Source organism: Saimiri boliviensis, chromosome 2 (genome assembly GCF_048565385.1).
Source record: "Saimiri boliviensis isolate mSaiBol1 chromosome 2, mSaiBol1.pri, whole genome shotgun sequence".
Lineage (NCBI taxonomy): Eukaryota > Metazoa > Chordata > Mammalia > Primates > Cebidae > Saimiri > Saimiri boliviensis.
In genome coordinates, this window is record NC_133450.1 from 39,230,099 (window position 1) to 39,243,346 (window position 13,248).

Below are 13,248 nucleotides of genomic sequence, written 5' to 3' on the forward strand. Positions count from 1 at the left end.
ACTGATCATCAGCAGTAGCACAACTATTCTGTAATATCCAGGATATATCATTCAAGGAATTTTTACTTTTCCTAGATCAGTGATTTCATTCAACATGTATTCCATAAAGCGCTTTCTCTACAGGAGGCATCAGGCTGTAGTAGAAAGAATAAGTGTTCTAGATCAGACAGACCAGAATGTGAATCCCACTATAGAGCTGGAGGCTGAACAAATGGAAACTGAACAAATGATGCATCTAATTTTTAATCCTAACATAACAGTTTTTAGGCTGACCTAGAACTGTAGTTTAAGCAACATTATTATGCAAATGTCCAAGTTCTGAGTAAAACTGACTTTAGGCAGAGTAAACTTTTGATAGCAATCATTCACACATATTAGTACCAGCAACTTTGTCCTTGTTACACCTCATTCAGAAAGGCTTTTTTCATTTTTCTTAAATTTTAATTATTTTATTTTTATTTTTTGAGACGGGGCCTTACTCTGTTACCCAGGCTGATGTGCCATCATAGCTCACTGGGATCAAGCAATCCTCCCACCTTGCACCTTCTGAATAGCTAGGACTACAGGCATACACCACCATGACTGGCTAATTTTTATATATTTTTTGTAGAGATGAGGTCTTCCTATGTTGCCCAGGCTGGTTTCGAATTCCTGGGCTCAAGCAATCCTCCCACCTCAGCCTCCCAAAGTGCTGAGATCCCATGTATAAGCTACTATGCCCAGCCCAGAAAAGCTTTAAGAAGGATTAATACACCAAAAAAGAGGTAGAGGAGTATGAGGCAGGGGAGAAGGGATCTAAATTCTTGTGACTTTTAGCTCATCTCTTGAAGATAATTTTTTCATTAATTTTTTTTTTTTTTTGAGACAGTCTTACTCTGTCGCCAAGGCTGGAGTGCGGTGGCACCATCTTGGCTCACTGCAACCTCTGCCTCCTGGGGTCAAGCAATTCTTGTGCCTCAGCTCCCAAGGAGCTGGGATTACAAGTGCATACTACCATGCCTGGCCAAGTTTTGTATTTTTAGTAGAGATGGGGTTTTGCCATGTTGGCCATGCTGGTCTCAAACTCCTGACCTCAGGTGATCCACCTGCCTCGGCTTCCCAAAGTGCTGGGATTACAAGCATGAGCCACGGCGCCCGGCCTCATTAAAATTTTTTATATGGCATTCACTTTTATTAAATTATTATTTCACTAAAATTCCAAAAAGTTTGCTCTCTTTTCATTTTTTTGACCTCTTTAATAATTCTACTTAAAAAAATTTAGTGAACTTTATGTTCTAGTAAAGCTTTTAAAAGGTTTTAAGTAAAAGGACAGCTTGTATTTCAGCTGTTCTTGTTTTTATGACTGAAATCTGTGACTGCTTTTGTTTGTATTACTAGCCGCATCACTGGTAGGACAAGTTTAGCACAGCTAGAAGTCAAGGGCTGGAGATGAGAGCAGAACCTTCCAATGTGATTCAAAGGGCTTAATGTCCTTCGGATAAGGAAAACAAACTATATAATGCCAAGAGTTACCTGAAGGCTAGAAGGATACCCACTGTGCAGAACTCAGCAAGAATTAAAGAGTTAGGTGATCCAAAGAGTTTTACACTGGATTTTTAAAATTTTAGTCTGAAAAAATGTACCAGCTCATTTCAAGTTTAAAAACAGCCACCAAACACATTAAACATATTAAGTAATTTAGTCATAGATTTTTAAAGCTTGGAGAGATCTGATCTAGTCTAACATTCTTACTCTACAGAAAACAACGATACAGGGTTTTTAGTGTATCAGGGTATAGTTAACTGCGCTGAAGTACATTCTAGGACTACAGAACAAGGACTTCTGACCACCCAGATAGTAATAACCTCTATACAGCACTTCCTTGGTACTATACAGTATGGCCTTCTGTAAAGAACACTAAACAAGGACTGGGCATGAGTCCTTAATACAGGGTTCACTGGCTAGGTTCTATTGCACAAGTGATTACCCTCATCTGAACTCTTTACCTGTAATGTGGCTTTATCCATACATGTCAATCAAGTCTTACTCAATAGATGTGTTCCTTAAGTTATATTTTATAAGCTATTTCAGTAAATTTCTCACTGACACAGTAAGATTTCAGAAATATTTTTCCTCCATTGCTAGATCTCTTAAATTGGAAATAACAGTTTTGCTGGAAGTTTCTCTTGCTCCAGCCTTGGTCAATGATAATTTAAGGGTCTATAAATAAGCATATCTAATGAATAAAGAAGTAACTTAAAGGAATTTCAAAATGATTCTGTGAGGCAAATAATCACCTTCTAAACTGTGTCATAGACTTGCAGCACCAATGAAGCATATGAAGATGATTTGCTTAGCCTCAGTGAAAGTCTAGAGAGCCTAGCATCACAGTCCCCATTCAGCACCCCAATCTCTGACTGACTTACAATTACCTCTGGATCTCAAGGAAGATTTATTACCTATTTCTATGTCTTATAAGTTGAATGTATGTACTCATATGAATTTAATTTGAGGATTACAGACTATTTTAAAAGACTAAAATGTAATGAAAGGATTCTTACGTTATAACATCAGAAAATCAGAATGTATTGAATACTCACAATGTTCCTAACACTGTATAAAGCATTGAAATGGAAGGTGGAGAAGGATGGTGTACAAGAGAGATAACTGTACATGAGGGATTAAATTTGAAACCAATTAACAATTTGAGGACAGTTTAATAAACTATATTGAGGCTGGGGACAGTGGCTCATGCCTATACTCCCAGCACTTTAGGAGGCTGAGGTGGGTGGATCACCTGAGGTCAGGAGTTCAAGACCAGCCTGGCCAACATGGTGAAACCCCTTCTCCACAAAAACAAAACTTAGCCAGGCATGATAGTGAATGCCTGTAATCCCAGCTACCTGGGAGGCTAAGGCAGGATAATCACTAGAACCAGGGAGGTGGAGGTTGCAGTGAGCCAAGATCGAGTCACTGCACTCCAGCCTGGGTGATAAAGTGAGACTCCTTCTCAAAATGAAATGAAATGAAATGAAAATTAAAAAATAAACTATACTGAACAAAGTTCAGCAAGAGTTTAGAAGAAAAGCATTAATTATACCAAAATAGTAGGCTTTAGGAAGGATGTAGGATTTGAATAAAGCCTTGATGAATGAGTAGGATAAACAGAAAGCAAGGGTAAGGCATTTTGGGCATTTATATAGATGTGTATGTAAATAACTGAGAAGGATACAAAGCAGCGTGGCTGAAAATATAATGGGAGGGAAGGTAGATTTGCTTTACTGGACTGGTAGATGAAGGTTATCAAATTAGAGTAAATGACAACTGTAATACAATAATAACATGAATAGCTAACATTTGTTATGTCTTACTATATGCCAGGCTCTATTCCAGGCAGATGTATAGGGCGATTTATATATATATATATATCTCACACATAACATATACACATATGGCTATATCATACATATGTATTATATATATATCCATACATGTATATAGGTATCTCTCACACACACATATATTGCATATATACAAGTATGGATATATACATGTATGTATATATGTATGCGTATGTGTATGTATGCATGCATATATAGGTATCATTTTATGTATATGCATGCATATATAAGTATCATTTTAGCATTTAATCCTCATAACAAACTCTACAAAGCACATGCTGCTACAAGACCCGTTTTCCAGATTAAATAACAGAGGCATACAGTGTTATATAACCTTCCTAATACAAAGAGAGAACTTCGTGGGATTGGAACACAGGCAATATGACTCTGCTACCCCAGATCATGGCCTTAAAGATTTTGCCATCTGTAAAAATAATGTCACATTGGCAAAATTCTTTTCTAGAATGCATCTTGCAGAGTATAGAGTCCAATCTCTAAAGTTAACTGAATTGTCTAGGTTTCTCCTTGAAACTTCCAGGAATAACCAGTTGTAGAGGCTCCCAAAGATAAGAGGTTTGATTTCAAGGCACGTAAGTGACAGAATGATCAAGTTTAGAAAATTTTATTCATTATCTGCATTAGTGGCTGTGCATTAGTCTCCAAATTCAGTACTTAATACAGGAAGTTCTGCAATTATAATTGGGTTATATCCTAAAACTTTATTTTTAATTTATTTGGAACTTGAAACACATATTCCCATAGAAACAATGCTATAAATGGTGGCTTAGTTTTATACCCACACCCTAAAGACATAATGGAGCTGTATATTAAGCCTAAAAGTGCAGTAGTAGTATTTGTATCAACAGCACTGACAAGACACCAAGGAGCAGTGTGATACAGCAATGCCTATTATACTGAAGCCTCAAAGACAGGGACAAGGCTTAATGGCCTTTGTGTTCCTTGTGCCTAGCACACTCTTCCCACATAGTTGACACTTAATACATGCTTGTCAAGTGAAAGAACTAAAAAAAGAATCCAGAGAATGTACACTGCTTGAATACAAAATCTACCACTAGTTTAGCTATGCAGGAACTTCTTTACTTCTTTAAGCCCACTTTTCGCATCTATAAAATTGGGATAATCATACTTCTCACAGGACTCGTAAATAAATTAGAGATGACAGATGATCCTTTGCCTTTTCAATCCAAGCACAGTAAAATTTTTAAAAAATAATGTCATAATTACAGTTTATAGAATTTTATGATCAAGTTCAACCCACTGCTTTACAGATCAAAAAGCAAACCGAGGCCCTAAGAAGTTAAGTGACATGTTCAAAGTCACATTTAGTTTTAGTGGCTGTCAGGATATGACCTTGGTCTCCTCAGTCCTGGTCCAGGGCTCTTCATACTACTCTAACTGCAGCCTACACATATAGCATCACCTGGCTAGCTGTTTTCTCCTCTGAAACAACTGTGTTTTGCTGAAATATAGTCGTTGTTCAAATCTGCAAGGGTTATCTGCATCTACATAAAATGGCCTCAGACTGTTATGATTTTGGAGATTGTGCTTTGTTGGCTGGTTAGTATTTTTCTGTCTCCTTACTTGCAAGCCAACAGCTGTCACTTCTAAAAGCTGTGCTGATCTCCTGCGGCCCACCATTTCAATCTCTTCTTGGCTGTGAAATTAGACAAAAACTTATTGAAATTGAATCTACATATTTTTTGAAGACCTAGGGAAATGCTCATAAGAAAGATATCAAGTTTTAATTCCTGAACTTTGTTGACAGGCGATCAAATTTCCTTCCTCTTTTGCATGAGGCCAAGGCACTGGATCGCTGAGGCTGCCAACCAAGTAACTTACAAATAAGTGAGATGTTTCTGTAGTTCGGTTGCATTATAGTTCTAAGAAATAAACTTATCCACACAGAAAGCAGAAGAAACGCTGTGGCTTCAGGAATATTCCTCTCTCCTTCCAGAAGTAGAGGAGGAAAAGCACATTTTGATCCATTCATCCTGAAGAGGCAGCACAGCATCTTCTGACCACCAGAGGGCACTGTGTAAAGAGTAAGCACTTCCCAGCTACAAGTGCTTTACCAGGAAGTCCCTTATTGCACATGGCATTAGTACTCTTAGGGTTTGTTTTGCAGGACTCCTATTTCAAAGTGCTAATTCTGTGGACTTAGATTTTGCCTAGAACACAGTTAAAAATACCGCCCCCCCTCCAGCTGACACCACTACATACCAATCACCCAGACGACTTGGGAGCTGCCTAGAGCTTCTCCCTCATAATCGACCATTAAGTACTGCTGATTTTCCCATTAACTGTTTCTCAAAACTGCCCATCTATTCCATCCCTACCTTCCCTGCCCTCATGAGGTCTCTATTATCACTCCTGAGTTATTAACATAGGCTCCTCAACCAGTCCCTCAAATCATTCACTCTCAGATAATTCTTTTTTCCTCCCAGAGCAATGCTGTTTTGATGATTCATGAAGAAGAAAAATCAGATCACACCCTTCCACCATGGTTCCCCTCACATAGCCTCAGGCTAACGTATAAAATCATTATTGAAGCATACAAAGCCCCCATGCTCACCCATCGAGTCTTACATGTTTAGCTACTTCCTGCTTCAAACTTCATGTTCAAGAAACAAAAAACTGCCTGTCACCACCTCCACCCTCCTCCACACACACTCAATATACTTCATGTATTTCTTACCTCCCCTCCAGTTTTACTCATGCCAATTGGTTCTTTGGGTCTGAACCTCCCACGTATCATTTAAAAATCAGTTTATCACCTCCTGCAGAAAGCCTCTGTAAGACCTTTCTCTCCCACTATTTGAGGTTTTGATCTCACTGTGTATTATCTCCTTATTTTGCACTTATTACATTATATCTTAATAATCAGAACAGCTACATAAAGCAGGCATTAAAGCACAAACTAATTAGACTGCCTGGGTTCAAATTCTGGCTCTGCCACTTATTAACTGTGTGACCTTGAGTAAGTTGCTTATTCAATTTGTGCTTCAATCTCTCATCAAAGTAAGGATGGTAATCCTTTCTAGATCTTAAGGGTTATTGTGAAGTAGTATTTCTCATAGAGTAAATGCTAAATAAGAACTCACTATAATTATGTAGTGGTCTCCCCCATGAGATTGTGAGCAACTTTAACGCAAGGACTTTGGCTTTCTCATTTCTCTGGAGTATTAAGTATTCAGTAAATGTTACTGAATGAATAACTAGTGAGGCAGCTCTTTCTATGATGATGGGAGGGACTGGCCAGTTTCCTTCTTTGAGCAGATCCTACACATTTTTTATAAAAATTGTATTGTTTCCAATTTTGTGGCTCCAGTTTTGTTTAATTCAAACCAAAATCCTGAAAACATCACTCATAATTAAAAGTCAGCAAAATGAGGGCCAGGCGCGGTGGCTCAGCCTGTAATCCCAGCACTTTGGGAGGCCAAGGCGGGTGGATCACGAGGTCAAGAGATCGAGACCATCCTGGTCAACATGGTAAAACCCCGTCTCTACTAAAAATACAAAAATCAGCTGGGCATGGTGGCACGTGCCCGTAGTCCCAGCTACTCAGGAGGCTGAGACAGGCGAATTGCCTGAACCCAGGAGGTGGAGGCTGCGGTGAGCCGAGATTGCACCATTGCACTCCAGCCTGGGTAACAAGAGCAAAACTCCGTCTCAAAAAAAAAAAAAAAGTCAGCAAAATGAAACCAGTAAAAAGTATCATAAAATGTATGCTCATTCTGACGCTTAACTCCATTCTTAAGCCTTAAATTTAAGATTCCCCCCATCCCAAATAATCTAACACAGCAAAAGCCTTGCCATTTCACACATGCTCTTCTTTTGCTTAGAACCTTCCATTGTTCAACTAACTCTGGGAAGTTTTGTTTGTTTGTCTGTTTTTGCGACAGGGTCTGGCTCTGTCACCCAGGCTGGAGTACAATGGGACAATTTCAGCTCACTGCAACCTTCGCCTCCCAGGCTCAAGCATTCCTCCCAACTCAACCTCCCAAATAGCTGGGACTACAGGTATGCGCTACCACGCCCAGCTAATTTTTGTATTTTTTTGTAGAGGCAGGGTTTCTCCACGTTGGTCAGGCTGGTCTCAAAACTCCTAAGACCAAACAATCCACCTGCCGAGGCCTCCCACAGTGCTGGGATTATAAGCAAGAGGCACTGTGCCTGGCCTCTTAAGTTTCTTCTGATCTTAGGGTGAGGCAGATGTCTCTCTTCTGTACTGCCAAAACAACCCATACATACAACTATATGGTACCAATAATGCATCATCCAAACCGGGATGCCCTATTTATTACCACACTTAAGGCAGGTATTGCAACTACTTGGCTCGCCTGCTTTATTGTAAGCTCCTTGAGATTACGGCAGTATCTTAGTCATTACCAAATGTCTGACATTTAGTTGATATTTGATAAATTTTTGAATAAATGTTTAAACAGGTAAGTTTTATTTTGCTTATCAATTTTTTGTTTATTTCAATCACGGCAACTTTTATATAGTGGTTGAAAAGTTACAAAGCATCATACATTATACAACTGATCTCACAACCACCCTGAGATAGGTATCTTTATTATCCTCATTTTGCAAATGAAGAAACAGGTTCAGTGGTTGACTTCCCCGAAATTGCTTATCTTGTAAGTATGTAAGTAGAAGCTGAGACTCTTGATTCAAAGCCCTAAGTTTCAGTTTGTGTAAACCAGACAACACTCTTCTGAATATGACTATTAACTGAAGTCCTCCTTTGGAACATTCTAAGCCTCCCAGAGTCCCCTTTTTCATAAATCTAAAAGCTCTCATCATTCTCTTACTGCCCCATCTTGCAAGGAGAATGTCGTGTCCCTTCCCTAAATCCCCATCCATTTGCTGACTCCGACTGTCCACCAAAGTATGCCCTCTTATAATACTTAAGATTCAAAGTGGGAATGGAGCCTTTCAGTTATCTCTAATTAGGACTGCATGCACCTCATATAGACAAAAGAAAATCTAGTTGATAATTCTTTAATCTTCAAATTTTATTTTGAAAACAATTTTAAATTCAAAGAGTAGTATAAAAACCACCCATGTCCCCAACATCCTCAAATAAGCAATGTTGTAATTAACATTCTATGTACTATTTTGGGGTTTTGTTTTTAGATCATCAACTTCTTCACAGTTCATTCTTCTTAAATACACATGGCTGGCCGGGCGCGGTGGCTCAAGCCTGTAATCCCAGCACTTTGGGAGGCCGAGGCAGGTGGATCATGAGGTCAAGAGCTCGAGACCATCCTGGTCAACATCGTGAAACCCCGTCTCTACTAAAAATACAAAAGAATTAGCTGGGCATGGTGGTGCGTGCCTGTAATCCCAGCTACTCAGGAGGCTGCGGCAGGAGAATTGCCTGAACCCAGGAGGCGGAGGTTGCGGTGAGCTGATATTGTGCCATTGCACTCCAGCCTGGGTAACAGGAGTGAAACTCCGTCTCAAAAACAAAAACAAAAACAAAAAAAAACAAAAAACACATGGCTAAGGAGTGAGTCCCTGCTGCCCCCTCCCCCGTATCAGTCTCTCTCATGCCACATCTGAAAACAGTGATTGGCCTTTCTTTCCTCTAATTTCCTTTCATATGTTCAGCATGCAATCTTTGGTGCTGATCAAGAGGGAACCCCATCCCTTATCAGCACAGGGACACATTGGCAGTGGTCTTCACAGCAAATATACGCACTCCTTCCTAAATTATGAAACTCTCTAAAGGTGAGGGTTTGGTTTTGTTTTGATGCTATAAATCAATCCATCAGATGCTGGACAACATTAACATGAACAAAGTATGAAAACAAGCCCGCCCTGGTACAGTCAGTACTTAATAAGGACAAACCTAAAATAGCAGCCCAGTTATATTTAAACTCTCAGGTCTGTTACTTAATCAAATAATTTTAAATTAGCCCAATGCAAAACCCTCCCCTTTCCTCTACCTGGCAATTCTTATCAACCTGAGTAATGTGAACACAGAACATGAGTCCATGAATCACCAAAGGCCATCCCCAGGCAGAGTGAGACACACACAGCAGCATGGCTGTGATCAAATGTTGCTTCTCATGTTTTAAACAAAGAATTGATTGTACACAGTGATTATCTCTGTAGAGTGGGAGTCAAAATGACTTTCATTTTTGCATTTTATGTACTTCAGTATAGGCTGGATTTTTACAAAGAGCATGGATTTTATAATAAATTATTTCCATATGGACAAAAAATAGACATGAGTAACCCTTAATTTGGTTCACATAAGAATATAAGAAAACAGTGTGAGATACTAGCACAGAAGAAAATGTCAGAAAACATTCTATAAAGACCAAAGTGACCTCTCAATAAAATGTTTCTCAAATACACCTCAATTTTTTGGGAAGACAACAGATTGCAGCTTAACAAAAATCTATGGGAATTTTTCTGTATTTCTATACCAGATAGTTTCCTCCCCTTTGCACCAGAAGGTGAATAGCAAAGGCTTAGTGCTTTTCCTTGCTAGAGGGCAAGCCTGAAAGCAGGTACTTCTTTTCTCATGCACATTAGAAAGGGAAATAGTGCTGCAAAGAACACGAGATACTCTTAAAAAGGGCCATGAACTGTATCTTCCCCAGAGCCTGGCAAAAGAGGAGAGTGAATAAACAGTACCAAATTTTAGCAGTGTTAAAGTGAAATCAAAGCACAAGGTCAAGAGCAAGTGGTTGTGACTGTGCTCATGCTCTGCCAAAGCCCTTGTTAAACATGGTTTCTCTTTTCTCTGACAATGATACACCAGTCCCTTCCCCACAAAACCCCCAAAAAAGTAGGCCATCATATTAGAAGTGGGAAGAACAGAAAGGCTTTAGGAAAGACTGTGCAATCTGAGTTATTCAATATCATGAAAATGTGGTATTAATGGAGAAAGTCTGCTCGTAAAATGAATGTAAGAGGTTAACTGAAGGCCCTATGGTAGGCTTTATGTTTATTAATCTTTGGAAAAGCATTTCACCTTCACTATGCTGCAGTTTCCTGTTTTTCTTTTTTTTTTTTCTTTTTTTTTGGGGGGGGGGACAGAGTCTCTCTCTTCTCACCCAGGCTGGAGTGCAGTGGTGCCATCTCGGCTCACTGCAACCTTCGCCTCCAGGGTTCAAGCGAAATGTTGGCAGGGCTGGTCTCGAACTCCTGACCTCAGGTGATCCGCCCACCGCAGCCTCCCAAAGTGCTGGGATTACAGGTGTGAGCCACCGTGCCCGGCCCAGTTTCCTGTTTCTTTAAGAGAAGGAAACCCCTTACTAGCTCCCAAAGTCATCCAGTTCTTATTGAGACTTTATTAGATATCCAGAAAGTGATTCGAAAGCAAAGTTTTGAGGTTCTGAGCAAATGATGGCCAGCCATCCAGCAAGCTTCATCTTTTTTGTACTCAATTCTCCCCATTTCTCCAGGTCATATCTATTTGCACTGACAAAACTTTATAGAATATAATTTCTCCGTTTCAAAGAAAACTGTGACTTGCTTTGTAAGTTATGAGAACTACATGATGCTTCACCAAATCTGCTCCAGAGTCCCTCCAGCTTTAGCTCAAGACATTGATTCTAGGTTGCCTTAAAAAGCCTCGGACTAGTCCTTGGGTTCGAGTGTCAAAGCTGTTCTTGTGATACATACCGTATGGAAATACACTAACACCAATGAAGAACTGCACTCACTGAAGTACCGCCACACTGAAACTCGATTTAGGAATATTATCACACACATACAAATGTCCCGGAAAACGTCAAGGATTTTCATCAACCTCTTCCTGACGCGCCCAATTTAGAAAATGTCATGTCAACCCTTCATGTACACGCATTGCTTAGGTAGAAAGGAAGACTGGGTGGGGTGGCTGAGCTCAGAACCTGCCTACATACTTTAGTAGTAACGACTCCCGTTCTGCATCCAACACATTTACCGAACTTCTAGTAAGCGCCCACCCTGCAAGCGAAAGCACTTCCTTCTCAGGAAACATCTTTTCCACTGAAAATTCCCAAACTCAGACCTTCCACTTTTTGCTGAACAAAAAGCGTGTGTGCCAGCGAGAGGGGGTGGGAAAGAGCGTAGCGAGAATGTGCAGAGCTCTTACGCCTCCTCCCTCGGAGCGCGCCCAAGTCTGCAGCCTCGGGCTCCGGGACACTTCCCCTCCCACCCGCCGCGGAGCCGCAGCTGTAAGTTGAGAGAAGCGGGCTCTGGGCACGTCAATCAACCGCGTTCTCCCGCCTCCCGTCTACACCTCCCCTCCCCCCTCGAAAAAAATAAAGGCAGAGAAAGAAAGAAAAGAAGGTAACTAATTTGGGAACTAGTCTCCGTAGGGGCTTCGCCTCCGACCCGGGGAGGCCGCAAGCCCGGGACCTGACGCGCCGGCAGCAAGCAGGCGGCCTGGCAGCCGCCCGTCGCCGGATCCTCGCAGCGCGTCCGCCGCGCTCTGGCTCCCCGCACGGGTCGGCGCCGCTCTGGCCCCGCACTCCGCCAGGCCCAGGGCCCGTCGCCCTCCAGCCCGGGCCAAAGTTGCGCGAATAGCCCCACAACTGGCAAATACTTACCGGCCGCAGCGGGAACCAGAGCTGCGGAGATTTTAGGGAGTTTAAGGCAAATCAGTCGCGGGAAAGGCGGGCGGAGGTGAAGGGGCCGAGAGCTGCAGTGGCGGCGGCGCGCGGCGCTCGGCGCTCGGGCTGGGCTGCGCGGAGAGGCTCTGGCTCTGCCAGGGACTGTGCTGCAACAAAGGACTTCCGCTGCCGCACAGCCGCGCCTGCCGCACCGCACTGAGCCGGCCCCGCTTACGCGGCGACTCCGGGTCTGCCCACCAGTTCGCTGCGGCGTCCGCCAGCCTTCCCCTCCCTCTCGCCCGCCCACCCACTCTGCCGCTGGCTGCTAGGGGCACCCGCGGTCGCCTGTTTGTTGCAACAAGTTTCTGCGTCGGGCTCCTAGGAGGCTGGCGCAACCCGCACCGCGGGGGCCCGTCGAGCCGACGGCGGCTCGACCACCCCTCTCGCCCCTCTCCCAAGGTTAGGCTTGGGACCTCCTGCCCCTCCTCCTGTTTGCACAGCTGGATGGGACTGGGCTCCTCCCGACTCCCCAGGGCAGGATGCGAGGCTGCTTTCCCACTCCGTCCAGATGTCAGCCCCCTGCCCTGTTGGGCCCAACAGCTGGGCCGTCCCTCGCAGTCCGCCTCGGGTGCTCCGGCAACCTCACCCTGTCCCGTCGGTTCAGGGTCGTCCAGTCCCCGCGCTCCCTCACCCCACCATCCACGGGCCTGTCCGCCTCTGGCCCTGACTCACTTCCCCGCCAAGCCCCACCTCGCCTAGCCCGCCTCTCCACCCAGGCTCCCGCGGCTCGCCCTCCCTGGCCCGGCGCCCTCATCCCTTCCCCAGCGAACACGCGGGCGCATCCTTCCCCACCCCCACCTTCACCCCAGAACTGAGGGGGTGCCTGTGCTTTTGCACACCCTGGGGAAAGTCCCCGGGTCACGCGGTTGTTTGTGGGGAGCCTGTGACGCTCAGACTTGTCCCTACGCTTCCGCCTACAGAGTCACGACTGCGAACTGTAGCGGCGGCGCTCAGAGCGCAGGCCGACCCCCGCCCGGCCACTCAGGCGGGCGGGAGGGCGCGCACGTATGCACGCACGCACGCACGCACACCCTGGCCCCAGCGCCCCTCGTTCTAACCAGGCACGCGGTCACGTGGGGCCATCGCGGGCTGCTGGCGCGGGAAGCCGCGCGAGAGCGGCCCGCGGGTGCGTGAGCCGGCGCCACCGCTTGCCGTGCGTGGCGTGGGAGCCCGCCCCTCCTGCACGGAGGAGTCGGCCTGCCGCCGCGGCGGCGTCTGGGTAAGCGACG

General features: G+C 43.9%; 2 protein-coding genes across 6 annotated transcripts in view; one reads left to right on the top strand and one right to left on the bottom strand.

Annotated features, from left to right (window-relative positions):
- Window positions 1-13,018, bottom strand: part of ZBTB1 (zinc finger and BTB domain containing 1) — a 33,406-nt gene extending 20,388 nt beyond the window's left edge. For 3 of the 5 annotated variants that reach the window (XM_010335149.3, XM_074393131.1, XM_039469359.2), the window contains exon 1: window positions 11,957-13,018. The gene's annotated coding sequence lies outside the window, so the exon portion shown is untranslated. Of the gene's footprint in view, window positions 1-4,982; window positions 5,056-11,956 lie in introns of all 5 variants that reach the window. The other 2 variants (XM_039469360.2, XM_039469358.2) reach the window with 2 other exon arrangements.
- A 61-nt stretch (window positions 13,019-13,079) lies between these two features.
- ZBTB25 (zinc finger and BTB domain containing 25) overlaps window positions 13,080-13,248 on the top strand; it is a 109,700-nt gene continuing 109,531 nt past the window's right edge. The window contains exon 1 of the mRNA XM_003924424.4: window positions 13,080-13,238. The gene's annotated coding sequence lies outside the window, so the exon portion shown is untranslated. The remainder of the gene's footprint in view (window positions 13,239-13,248) is intronic.